Below are 14,161 nucleotides of genomic sequence, written 5' to 3' on the forward strand. Positions count from 1 at the left end.
CTAAAATACACATAGGATTTTTTTAAAAAAGCCTTCTGGGTTTGGGAGAAAAAAGCCACTTCCTGAAGTGGTTAATCTTGAAAACAGGATTTTGGGACCCTTCTATTATAACTTTGTATCACAAACTAAGTAGAAAACCAAAACCATCTGAGCAACATGATCAGCTGGTTTTGTGCTAAATTAAGCCTTTCTATGAGCCAAGCCAATGAATATCAGCTATCTCTGGGCATGAACGTATTTGTGCCTCACGGGAATGCTATAGGTATTTCGGTAAATAAGGCAAGCCTCTAGACAGCACAGCACAACAGAGGCTATTTCCTGCATATTGTTCCCAGGGAAACCAAACTGAAAGCAGAACTTTCCAAAGAGGAAGCAGCCTTCACAAAACACTGACCAGCTGTAGGTGGGTTTTTTCTTCCTCTTTTTTTCCTTTTAACAGTGAATCAATCTTTCAATCCCATTGCTCCTGCGGGTGCAGTTGACTGAATAATAAAGTGCCTGCTTTTGCAGCTACATCAATTTTACATTTATACGAAGTTCACTGCAGTCAGTTCAGCAAACAAAAACTTCTGTCCCTGGGGCTGAGTGGCGTGATTACACCAAACAGAAAGTCCGACCAAATTTTCGCAATGAAGATATTTCTTCAATTCAATGGCAATAAAACAATCATGTTCATGCACAGTAAATTAATTTATAAATTTGTTTTGTAATAATCACTCCATGTCTGTATTAGAGCTAGCTTCTTATATTGTATGCACTCTTATCTGTGATATTTTCTTTTAGTACTCTCATCACTACACAGAAGTTTTAAAGCCAAGTTATGACACTATTAGAGTCAACCAAGAATCTTTTGATCAAATAATCAATTTAAATATCAAAAGGCAATTAAAAATAAAAGATTTCAGTCTACTTCCACTTTTCAGTTGAGCGTGATGAAAGGATTATTATTATTTTATTTCCTGCCACTTTCTTGGGTCCTGCCGTATGGCTCAGGTGATATGGATACACAATTACTGAAGCAGGTTTAACTAAGATCAAAGCATTATGGAATTCAAACTTTCACTACTTTCTCTGAATTTCAGACATACTGTTATATGAGGTTTTTTCTGATCCATTGCCTTATAGTAAAGAAAATTCTCAGTTTACTCTACTCTTCTTACATGCCTAAAAACATCCAACACATCACAAAGGATTGCCATTGCACTTAAATTTTTCATACCCTGTCAACTTTTTTTTTCATTTTCAATTAAATGTTCTAATTGAGAGTTAAATAGATCTTCTTCCTTTTTTTTTTTTCATAACCATGGTATCTAGTGTTCTAGTCTACAATGTAACCAGTATGCTGCTGTTGCTATTGTTATTAGTGATTGTTTTGTTTTATCTTACATGTTGTGTACCTTATACAACATTCTAGAAAAAGCAGTTTCCTGTGCCCAGAATATTTATATTTAAAGGGCAGATTACACTAGTTGTACTTAGAGGAACTGTGATACAGAAGAAGCAACAGGCCCCATAAACTCTCCAAGTTTTTAGGCTGCCAGAAGGTATAGGTATCCACCCATAGTGCACAGATCTGCATTAGGAAGCTGACCTCCATAGCCTCCACACACAGAGTCATACAAACAAATTGATTCCTTAAGAGGAATTCAAAGCAGGATGTGTTCTGAACCACTTTTGAAAAGGCATTTTTTTCTCTCTGGTGGTTTTTGGAGGAGCCAAGGAAACTTCTTAATTTGGGTACTTAGTGGTAAGAAATTCGTTAATAGGAACACTGCAGTGGTACAGGGTAGCTCCATTGCTCTTTTGAGGACTCAGCACATTTTTTTCCATTGCATGTCCACAATCTTTACAGCAAGAGCTGTGGCCTCTCTGCACCCTTCATCTTTTCATGCAACCGGAGTCAACAATCTTTATATTTTGGGTTGTATGTGTGCCTACTGGATGAGAAAAAAGCTCTAAGTGTTGTCTACCTAGATTTTAGTAAAGCTTTTGATGCCATTTCCCACAGCATTTTCCTGGAAAAACTGGTTGCTTATGGCTTGGATGAGCATACTCTTCACTGGGTAAAAAACAGGCCGGATCGCTGAGCCCAAAGAGTAGTGTTGAATGGAGTTCAATCCACTTGGCAGTCAATCACAACTGTTGTTCCTCAAGACTTAGTGTTGGGGCCCGTTCTGCTTAATATCTTTATCAATTATTTGGATGAAGCGGTTGAGTGCACCTTCACTAAGTTTGCAGATGTCACCAAGTAGGGCAAGAGTGTCACGCTGCTTGAGGGAAGGAAGGCACTACAGAGGGATCTGGACAGGCTGGATCAATGGACCAAGGCCACCTGTATGGGGTTCTACAAGGCTAAGCTTTGGGTCTTCCATTTGGGCCACAACTACCCCAAACAACACTACAGGCCTGTGGAAGAACGGCTGGAAAGCTACCTGGCAGAGAAGGACCTGGAGGTATTGGTTGACAGCTGACTGAATATGAGCCAACAGTGTGCCCAGGTGTCCAAGAAGGCCAACAGCATCCTAGCTTCTATCAGAAATAGAGTGGCCAGCAGGACCAGGGAAGTGATTCTCCCCCTGCACTTGGCATTGGTGACGCCATGCCTTAAGTACTGTGTTCAGATTTGGGCCCCTCTCTGCAAGAAAGAAATGGAGTTGCTGGAGTGGGTCCAAGGAAAAGCAACAAAGCTGGTGAAGTGTCTAGAGAACAAGTCTTATGAGGAGCAGCTGAGGGAAAGGGGGTTGTTCAGTCTGGAGAAAAATTTTCTAACCCATGTTTGTGTTGCATATCTAAATTGCCCCTAAATGTGAATTTTAAAAGCTTTGTAAATAGATTTCCACTTTTTGTCCTTGTGCATACTCTAAAGCTAACTTTAAGTTTGATCAACTCAGAGACTTATTTTCTGATAGCTACTGGCAATAACAATGCAACATTGCCATGAATTTCCATCTTGATCCACTGTATTGCACTAAAAATATTGAAAAGGTGAAAACTTTGTATTGTGCTAGGATTCTTCAAACAGGCTATGGAGTCTGTGAAAGATCCTCAATAATACTGGTTTTGTTAATAGCTTCAGTTTTGGAAGATAATACTTACATAACTTTCCACAGAGCAAAACCACCCCAACAGTACATATTAATTTGATATCAGTACCATGCTACTCTGACTTTACAGCTTTTGGACCAGAGCTCTAGCATATGCATCAGCACTGACAGTGGCTCAAATCACAGCCAGAGTAAGCTGATGCTTTTCTGCAAAAGAACATGACCCAAAAAAAGGATGGACCTCTTTGCTCACCACTGCTGGGAGAAAGGGAAAAGCTAGCTATAGAAATGACATTTGCTCACTGCTTGACAGTAGTGTGGACTCTGGAAATTCAGAGAGATAATGAAAAAAAGCATTTTATAGAGCACAAGTAGATCTGGTTTTGAAGCACTAACTTCAGCTAGGAAGATAATGAGCTGTTGAAATGCCTCCTCTTGCTGTATTGAAGTAGACCTGCTAGGAAAAGTACTATAATGCCATCTCACTTTCAGACATCTGAATGTTCTTCCAGAAACCTTTTCCATTTTCTTCAGACATGTGCAGCTTTACTTCATTCAATACAAATAGAATACTGTATAGTCTACCTCTAGATAAGGTCCATGGAGAGACTTAAAAGAAGTAATGTTGGTAAAGAGTTCTTGTCCATATTGTATTGTTTGAAATGGTTACTCAACTTCCCATCTTTGACATTGTTTTCAAACATACCAGCATTTCTTCGTGAAACGAGTAAATGGAAATGTCAAATCCTTTAAACTTTCCTTTGTCTTGGGTAAGCACAGTGAAACAGACACTAGCTCTAAATGGTTGCACAGATCTGTTAAAAAGAAAGATTTCCTTATGCGGAAAGCTAGATAAAGTGGAGAAAGGTAAAAAAGTGAAAAATAACAGTACAAAATTCTTAGATGAGATGACAGCATGACTGAGGGAATATTGGTTAAGAAGAAAAGACCAAAACTTTGTGAAGGTTTCATTAGTGTGCAATCTCATTAGAGTGAGTCATAGTTGAGCAATTTTGCCTTAGAGGAGTTCCTTTAATTCATAGCAAGAAACTGGGAGGCTGTGGAACTGAAGAAGATCAAAAATTAGTGATGGAAACTACCAAAAGTTTAGAATTTCACATTTACATGATAATACCAAATATTCTGAATCTTGTAGCATTGTACTGTTAGATGTTAGATTTCATACTAACACGTAGAGGCAGACTGTCTGTCTGAAGACTACTGAGGTCACTTCTCCATTTCTGGAGCAGGATGAGTTATACGTGGTTGATTTCTCAGGTACATTTGCATAACCTATTCTTAAAAATTTGCAAGGAATGACATCCATGCTATCTCTAGTCTGGTCCTGCATTTTATTTTGTGCTCTGATATGGACCACTGATAAACTTGGGGACGGATTCTGTTAGCCAGTTGTATATCCACCCTAGATGAAAAACTGTTAGGCTACATTTTCATAGCTTCCTAATGTCTGATTTTCCAACTTTATGAATCTCAAAAATCACCCTTGCTGTCCCAAAGGTTGTCTTCCTGTTGTCATTGGGACTAGATAAATCTTAGAAAGGTCCAGTGATAGCAATTACTGCTATTTCACAAGGACTAGCACTATTTTACCTTTTTCATTTGAGGGATTGATGACAGAAGGAAACCAAAACTTAAAAAAAATTAGAAAGACTATTATGTAAACCTCAGGGAAGTAGAAATGCATCTGAAACGTGGGCAAGCATGCAGAAGTGGAATAGGAACATGTGTAGTCAAAGCTACTTTCCTGCTCCTGGGGCAAGTCAGACAACAAGGTAGAGCAAGAGAAGGTTGTGTGACACAGTGAGCTGCTGCTAGTCCAAAAACAACTGCCTTCTCCAGCCAGCCTTCCCAACAATATAGTAGATTCTCCAAAGACAAACCTCCAAGATTCCCTGAGAAGTGTAGTTAGTGATAAGTGGAGATTTAACACTGCACCAGCAAGTAGCACAATTCCAGGGTCATGAGAAAATTACTGCTGAATTGCATGATCTGCGCCAGTGTGGTATGCCCACCAACATCCAGGCCTGCAACATTCTTTGGTCATCTTTCCAGAAAAATGTTTCCAACACTTTAAAGTGTACTACACTTATTGGAGATTTTGTTCTTTGTGGCATTTATGTCCATTTACATAACTTCTGTAAATCTGTTGCTAATTGTTATATTTGCTTCTTTATTCCATTTGTCCGATGCCCTTTGAGTGGTTTTAATAAAATCACATATTATGACGTTCGCTGTCCCCCATCAGGGAGTTCTTTCATGTCTCAAATAAAGAAGGTCTGACAACTAGAGCCCAAGCCTTCGTTCCGTACACACCCAAGTTTTACATTCCACTCATTTACATAGTGGGTTTCCTTCAGGACGTGGCTAGGTAATGCCCACAGTTTATAGGCCTAAAAGGCATTGCAACAACATGGAAATAAAATTTCTCTCTCAGCTGGGACAAAAATGAAGCACTGAAACCCAGTTTTCACAATTTGCAAAGGAAATGCACTCAGAACACAGCATTGAGAGTGTATTTGTGCATTCTAAAGAAATATCCATGTTTACACTGGTGTAAGAAGTGTGAAAGAGGGAAAATCATGTATGACGGTACATACTACTTCAGGGTTTTATAAAGAAACTACCCTTCTGGACAAATTACTGTGTAACTCCATTGTGTCCAATATCTAATTCACAAAAAAAATGTATATGAAAATCTTTAGTGGTAGTCTTTGCAGAAGTAATTCTATTGAACAGTGCTAATTTGCTGGGACCAGAAACGACTCTGTACTGAATAAGGCCATTTGAGGAAAAGTTAATACACAAGTAGCTGGTTTTTTGTTTATTTCCTTCATTCTGCTCTGTCTGAAGCCAAATCTGCTTGGCACTGCAGCAGATGGCTTCCAAGATAAAGCTGTAAATCTCACACAGGCATGCTATGGTCTCTGTGTATTTACAAATGTCAGCAGCTTTCTGTAATGCAGGGTTTCCTCCGTACTGGCTGGCAGTGACTTGACAATGCTATGTACTTGCAAAGCCTCCCCTAACACAAACCCAGACTAATCACAGAAAGGTCATGAAGAGAGATGTGGAAATTTGAAAGTCTGATGCTGTTGAATCGCACAATTTCAGTAGTTCCTACTACAACCCTAAGCAGTGAGTTTGTTGATCCCAGCAAAACGTCTAGGATGCTGGTCCAGAATATGGTATTCTTGTTCCAAAGAGAGTCAGTGCAATATTTATATACTGAATTCAAAGACAAATTGGTAACCTTAATCAACAAATTATTTTAAAATTTCTATTGCCAGTAATTTATGAGCAACAAAATTCAACATATCCATCTTCTGCAGCCAGTATCTGTCTCCCTCAACTAACATTTTAAAAGAATCCCAGTTCAGAGGCATATAAGGCATTTTTATGTAGTTAAAAAAAATACAACACAACATTGAACAAAACTATAAATTTCATAAGATATTGGTGGTTACTTTATAAAGAAACACTTATAATGTGGAAATTGCACTTTTTGCTGTAATTATATTTGCTCGTCCTGTGATTCTGAAGTTCTTTCAAGATATGAATAAACTGAGATTGAAAATAAAGAGGGAAACAAAAACTATACAGTGATTTTTAAAAAGAAAAAAAAATCTGCCTATGACAACTGCATTACATTTGTGGCCTAGATCTTTATCTAAATACCTAGCAACTTGGAAGAAGGAGATATCTTTTAGAAGTAAGCTTGCATGTGGGTGTGTGTCTTTCTCTGAGTGCCCTCTTCCCAATTTCATTATATCTTATAACATGTTTTACTTTAAAACAGTGCTTGGAGGCAATAAACAGTCCTGAAGCTAGTTAAAACTCTGTGCTTTACTTATTTAAATTTTAGTATTTACCATTGTATATTCAGAAAAATATAACAGTACGAAGAATTCCAAAGCCAGAACATATTAACTATGGTATAAGGAGAAATGTTAGTAAAGAGATCATAATGAGGAAGGTAAAAATAAATAACTTAACTCTGAAAAGAAGATGTGATTTCCCAGCACTCTATCAAATGATATGTGCTTTTGATAAATAAGAAAACGGAGGTAAAAGGTCAGTATATATTACTGGGTTGGAAAAGAACAGGTTGCCCAGAGCAGGCTTTCTACATGGTTTTGACAGTCATCTGCACCAGGAGGAAGATATTACCTTCATCTTGGCCTTGGGTAAGCTGCAGAGGCTATTTAGTTAACTTCACAAGCAGTCTTAGAAAAGAAAACAGTTTAAAAGCATCTGGAATACAACCTTATTTCTCGTTTTTTTCATAACTTTGTTGCAAAGTTTGTGTTTTTCAAATAAATGCATTTAAATTCTGTCTAATATGAAACAAACTTTGCATCATATGACAGACATGAGTGAGAGTCTTTAATATCAAACAGTGCCACTTTCACTCTCGCAATGTCCTGGACGAGGTCCAGCATGTTAAGAAAACAAGAGAGTGCCCCCGGCTGTGCTGTGAAGGCCAATATAGACATTAGCAATGTGGGTGTCTTGTGCTGAGGATGTCAGGGCCACCAGTGAGTATATGGTACCCATGAGTGCTGTTCACATCTGTGACCCAGTGGCTGCTCAAGGCCTCCTCATGAAACAGGAGAAAACAGGGAGAATAGAGCAGCTAGACCCACAAGAAGAAAGGAAGAAATGGGGAAGAGACAGAGCCTGAGGCCAATGGGGAGCACAGACGATTTACAAGAGATTACAAGAGTAGAGACAAAGTTGGGTAGAGACAAAGAGGAGAGACAGAAGGGAAAGACTAGCCTGCACCCAGACAGGCTTGCACAAAGACAGGCTAGAAGAGATTCAGAGGGAGTGGGAGGGCCCAAGGTCCAACATGTGAATATAAGGCTAATAGACACAAGGGAGAATCCCACAAAATTGAGCAAGATAGTGAAAGAAATAAGGCTCAGGTCATCTGTAGTGGAGTTTTATTGCTTTGCAGAGAATGTACACAAAATGTGAATGAAGATAAATGGGACAAGCTCATGTGATTTATTCACTTGTTTTCAGTGTACAGGAAAAACTCGAAAAGAAGGCAATGGCAATTGGTAAGAAACTATGAGATGACAGAAGATTTCCAGCAGAAAAAGATCATTCATATTGATGAGAATTACTATGCAAGTATGTAGTCTGCCTCGGGATCTATGTATAGGAATTAAAAAAAAAAAATAAAAAAATTGACATAACGAATGCAAGCAACTTGGACAACAAAATAGAAGAGCCTTGGTAATAGCAAGAGATGAGAAATTAGATCTTATAACACAAAACAGTGGGCTAACAGTTATGACTCGAATGCAGGGGCTTGAAAATATGTATTATTCAGTAAGCATATGATCAGATTGGTAAAAATCTTTGATAGCATTTTAAGTTAATGATGTATTCTGCACAAGAATGGGTGGAACTTTTTGAGATTTAAAGACACCAGTGATTTTAAATATGGTCCAGGAAGTACAAACCTATCTTTGAGATAACCATAGGAGACATGTATGGATACCTAAGCATCTTGGTTTGTATCAGAATCAGTACAGCCAGCAGGACCAGGGAAGTGATGTGGCCCCTGCACTCAGCACTGGTGAGACGACACCTTGAATCCTGTGTTCAGTTTTGGGCCCCTCCCTATAAGAAATACATTGAGATCCTGTCCAGAGAAGAGCAATGAAGCTGGCGAAGGGGCTGGAGAACAAGTCTTATGAGGAGTGGCTGAGGGAGACCTTATCACTGTCTACAACTACCTGAAAGGAGATTGTGGAGAGGTGGGTGCTGGTGTCTTCGCCCAAGTGATAGGTGATAGGATGAGAGGGAATGGCCTCGAGTTGTGCCAGGGAAGATTCATATTGGACGTTATAAAAAAATTCTTCACTGAAAAGGCTATCAAGCACTGGGATAGTCTGCCCATGGAGGTGGTTGAGTCACCATCCCTGTAGATATTTAAAAGACGGCTAGATGAAGTTCTTAGCGATATGATTTAGTAATGGACAGGTACGATTGGACTTGATGATCTCAAAGGTCTTTTCCAACCTAGTGATTCTATGATTCATGTGAAATTTCTAAAGTGTGCACAACATCCCTAGCAAAAGAACAATCCACAATTTTAGATCAGTCAAAACCGCCATGTAAATATGCTGGATGTATTTGGCAACTGAAAACATGTTTGGGCAGAGCAATTAAGAATTTTTAAGGAAAAGAATGATATTCAGTAAGACAAAACACAAAGTTGTGTGTGTAGAGGCTATGACAGTTCTGTCCCTGAAAGGGACACCCATACTTGGATATTTTCAAGACTGGATAAAGCCCTCAGCAACCCAGTGTGAAATCAGTGTTGACACTTTTTAAGCATAGGTTGGACTAGAGGTCCTGAGGTGTCTTTCAAACTGAATTATCCTACTATATACTAAGAAGCCAATTCTAATATTAACATTTGCTTTTTGGAAATTCTCTGATGTATACTAAATAGCAGGACTGACAATAATCATAGAATTACAGAATCATAGAATCACTAGGTTGGAAGGCACCCACTGGGTCATCAAGTTCAACCATTCCTAACACTCCCTAAACCATACCCCTCAGCAACTCATCCACCCATCCCTTAAACACCTCCAGGAAATGTGACTCAACCACCTCCCTGGGCAGCCTGTTCCAGTGCCCAATGACCCTTTCCATGAAAATTTTTTTCCTGATGTGCAGCCTGAACCTCCTCTGCTGGAGCTTGAGGCCATTCCCCCTTGTCCTGTCCCCTGTCACTTGGGAGTAGAGGCCAACTCCCTCCTCTCTATAACCTCCTTTCAGGTAGTTGTAGAGAGCAATGAGGTCTTCCCTCAGCCTCCTCTTCTCCAGGCTAAACAACCCCAGCTCTCTCAGCCGCTCCTCATATGACTTGTTCTCCAGCCCCCTCACCAGCTTCATTGCTCTTCTCTGGACATGCTCCAGAGCCTCAAAATCCTTCTTGTGGTGAGGGGCCCAGAACTGAAAACAGGATTCGAGATGCGGCCTCACCAGTGCCGAGTACAGGGGGAAAATAACCTCCCTGGACCTGCTGGTCACGCCGTTTCTGATACAAGCCAAGATGCCATTGGCCTTCTTGGCCACCTGGGCACACTGCTGGCTCACATTCAGTCAACTGTCAACCAAGACACAATGCTATATATGCTACAGTTTCAGGTTTTGTAAATCATGCATCATTCATGAAAGACAATGTCAAGCAAATAAAAGAGAATATAGTATGTTGAAAAGGTGGGGAAAATGAGGTAGACAAGGACTCAGTAAACATTCCAGACAGAAAGTTTCAAACCACTGAATCAGATGGTTAGGTTCTATTTTCTTCTGCTAAAATATTTTTAAGGCTTTTTTTAAGTGTTGAGAGAAAAAAAAAAATCAGTCGGGAAAATTATTTGTAAGATCACATTGTGGATAAACCAGGACAAAATTCAGCTTTTTTCTCTTCACTTACTTTAAATTTGGACTAATGCAAATGAAAGGAAAAAAGTGTCTTTTATGCAGCGCCAACTTTAAATTTAGTAATAATGGTATTTTTTATTTTTTGTTTTCAGTTAAATTCCTTAAAAGATGTTATTTACTAGGCACAGTAAGAAAAATGTGAAGTTATATCACAGATGCTGTGAGCAAAGCAAAGCTGAAAGCACATGTTGAGCAAGAATATCAATGAGCCGGATGAAACATAGTTGTGTCCTGGTTTTGTGGTTTTCACCGCTTGTTTGACTAGCAGACATATTCTGCTTGCATGTAAAAGCAAGAGTTTATTATCCATTCTGTGTACAAAGGCATTTGAATTAGCATGCAATAAATAAAAATTTCATAAACACAGACATTCTGAACTGCAAGATGGGCATATTATGATAGAATCATAGAATCGTACAATCATAGAACCGTTTGAGTTGGGAGGGACCTTAAAGATCATCTAATTCCAACCCTCCTGCCATGGGCAGGGACACCTCCCACTAGATCAGGCTGCTCAAGGCCCCGTCCAACCTGTCATTGAACATGTCCAGGGAGGGGGCAGCCACAACTTCCCTGGGCATGTTTTAATTTATAATAGATCATCTCAATGATGATGGCTTGTTATGAGTCTGACCCCACATTTAACATTTAATCATAAAGTTTTGTAGAAGTTTTTAATTTCCTGATTAAGTGAACTGTAATGCAGTGGTAAAGCCCAAGCATTTATTTAGGCTGAAAACATTGCAGTAATTATAAGCATATGTCAAATATGCTGATCTTTGCTCAGAAGAAAGTGGAAGAGCAGGAAAATAAGTTAAAATGAAGCAAAGCAAAGCGAGGAGAAGAGAAGAGAAGAGAAGAGAAGAGAAGAGAAGAGAAGAGAAGAGAAGAGAAGAGAAGAGAAGAGAAGAGAAGAGAAGAGAAGAGAAGAGAAGAGAAGAGAAGAGAAGAGAAGAGAAGAGAAGAGAAAAATAAAAGAATTGGACTGGAACCAAATCTGACATATTCACCTATCAAGCAAGAAGCAGAAAATTCATAAAGCAAACTCTGTTGACAGGAACGATAATGAACACTAACAAACCCTTGAAATTTACATAATGCTTTCATTGTTCTACTGGTTAAAGAAGGAAACAGAAAACTCTAAAGTTCGCTCTTCTTTTCTTGCCTTTTCAAAGGAAAAATTAAATGGAATCTGGATTATAGAAGGTTTGAGTGGGGAAAAGAATAATAGAGATGCTCTGGTCATACTCTATCCCTTACTGATCTTTTGGAGGCATATCTGAAGAGAACATCGAATATTTTTGGAGCTGACTCATTTCCAGTTTAAGATAGTTAGTCAGTAATATCAGGGACTGGTTGTGCTGCTCTGTGCCGATCATCCACCACAATGTTAGGGAAACAAGCTAAAGTAACATTTGGATTTATTGAAGTAAAATCTGTTAAGTCACAAAGCTTTACTCCTTAAAGAAAAATAGAAAGAAAAACTAGTTCCTCTTAAGTCAGCGGGAGCTTTTGCCCTGTCCCTTAGTGGAGCAAGGCTTTTACTCTCCCTCTTTCCACAGGTTTTTCTTCCTTCATTACAGTGCCAGACCCTTCAAGTACGCCACTGTTCTTTGCATCATCACTCTCATGATGGGTGTGCAACAACATCTGTAGGACACTGCATTGCTACAACACAGAAGTTATGGCCTCTCCTTAAAGGAGATTGCAAAGACTTTTCAGGTGTTCTGCCCTTAGATAAGACTGTATTTAATTCTAACCACTCACAACAAATACCCCAACACAGCAAAAACATTAAAAAAGAGATCATTATGCTCAGTGGTATGCTCAGTTACTTACCACATAGTGTTAATATACCTGAATGGAGGGATGGAGCATGTTACATTTTAAAATTAACCTATTAAGTTATCATTGGGAGAGACATCATCCATCTGTCAGGGAAAAGATGAGGGAAAGCTGGAGATGAGAAAATAAAAAAATATGAAGTGAGAAGAATTAAACAGAAATCATACCTGGAGGCCCATATTTCTTCCTAAAATATTTCCAAAGGCAAAGTTAAATATTCCTTAGACTTCTACAGCTGATTTGAAGTTGTGATGGGAGGTGAGTTCTTCCATGGAGCTGACTAACATGTGGGAGTGCTGTTGTTCTATGCTGTACATTGATTCCCTCTTCTGTCTTAACAAAGCCTTCAATTCATGACTATGACTGCTTTTATAATTAATGACTCAAGTTTGTATTCTTTAGAGTATTTGGTGATCCCCAAATATTTTTCTAGTGAGTATCAAAATGCATCCAGATATTTATCTAGACCTTCCCATACTATTTCCAAAAATGTTGCTTGATCCTTATCACACCAAACATGCACCTGAAGGGAACACTTTATGTTGTCTTTTGTGGTGCTAGCCACACTAAACACGTCCTTACTAAATTGAAGAATAAGTGTATACAAGCCTATTTCAAGTCATGATCAGCCCTTGTAGAACCTTTAAAGAACTCTGTAGGTCCTTATCTCACATTTTGAATTGTTTTCATTATTCTCATCAGAATAAGTCCTTTCTAATCAGAAATTAAATTTGAAAGAGTCTCAGAGAGTAACAGACTTCCAGGACTGATGTTTAAGTTGCTATATGACCAATTTCAAAATTTATATTAATGTTGTAAAGATTAAAACCATTCCAAAGGAAAAGTTAACTTTAATTTTACATTTTTTCACACCAGAAATTTTGATCACTGTGTTAATGTATTTATTAGTGTTGCAAAATCAGGCTGTGTTTGTTGAGGTTCCCTGAATATTTTATCCGTTTGCATTTGTTTGCTTCTATGTTTGGACTATCCCATGAGAATTTTTTTCTTTCTTTTTACTGCTTGGAAGAACATTTACATTTTGGAGGAGTAAGGGAGGGCAGAAATAATGGGGTTTATGTTTGTTACGTGCCAAGAGATATTACCAAAGAACTCTATGATACTCAGCTGGGATAATCCGAATATCCCAAAGATTTATTTAATGGAACATAAAGGCCAAGCACATTAACTGTACTTGAGCAAACACTATGAACAATCATGTTTTCAGTCCTTGAGAAAATTAAGAAAGACTGCAATTTGTCCCTCTGATTGAGGAAATTATGCAAGAGTTTCCCCTATAGATGTTTCCTCCAGGCTTTAGAACAGGTCTGAAAATATATACCTTAAGCACAAATAGTTTATATTGCAGACGGGTCCCTTTTTCACCCAAACCAAAACATTTCTTAGGGCCAGTGTTTTTATGTTGTCCCTGTATTTAAGATCTTAAGTTATCTAAGTGTTATTTTCAATAAATTTCACTTGATATGTATGTATGATATGGACAAAAACTTACTGGTGCTTCTGATGGACTTTGTTCTGTCAGGAAATGCCCAATTAATAAAAATAAAAGCCCTACAGTAGGAATGCTGTGTTTTCAGTAAATAAGATGTCAGGGTCCTGATACCATCCAGTTTTTCCTTCCACTTTTTGACCTGATTCATGTTGACAACAACAAAACAATCATTTGAAAATTGTCATAAAATGGGAAATGTGGATTCTTGCCCAAGTGTAATAAATGACTTACTCTGTTGTGATTGCCAAAATTAACAACTTTCATAATT

At 38.5% G+C, this 14,161-nt stretch overlaps 1 long non-coding RNA gene across 1 annotated transcript in view; it reads right to left on the minus strand.

Moving 5' to 3' along the window:
- Positions 1-14,161, minus strand: part of LOC128852348 (uncharacterized) — a 52,325-nt gene that overhangs the window by 6,694 nt on the left and 31,470 nt on the right. The window contains exon 6 of the long non-coding RNA XR_008450145.1: positions 12,375-12,491. This is a non-coding gene — a long non-coding RNA (uncharacterized LOC128852348). The remainder of the gene's footprint in view (positions 1-12,374; positions 12,492-14,161) is intronic.

Source organism: Cuculus canorus, chromosome 5 (genome assembly GCF_017976375.1).
Source record: "Cuculus canorus isolate bCucCan1 chromosome 5, bCucCan1.pri, whole genome shotgun sequence".
Classification (NCBI taxonomy): domain Eukaryota; kingdom Metazoa; phylum Chordata; class Aves; order Cuculiformes; family Cuculidae; genus Cuculus; species Cuculus canorus.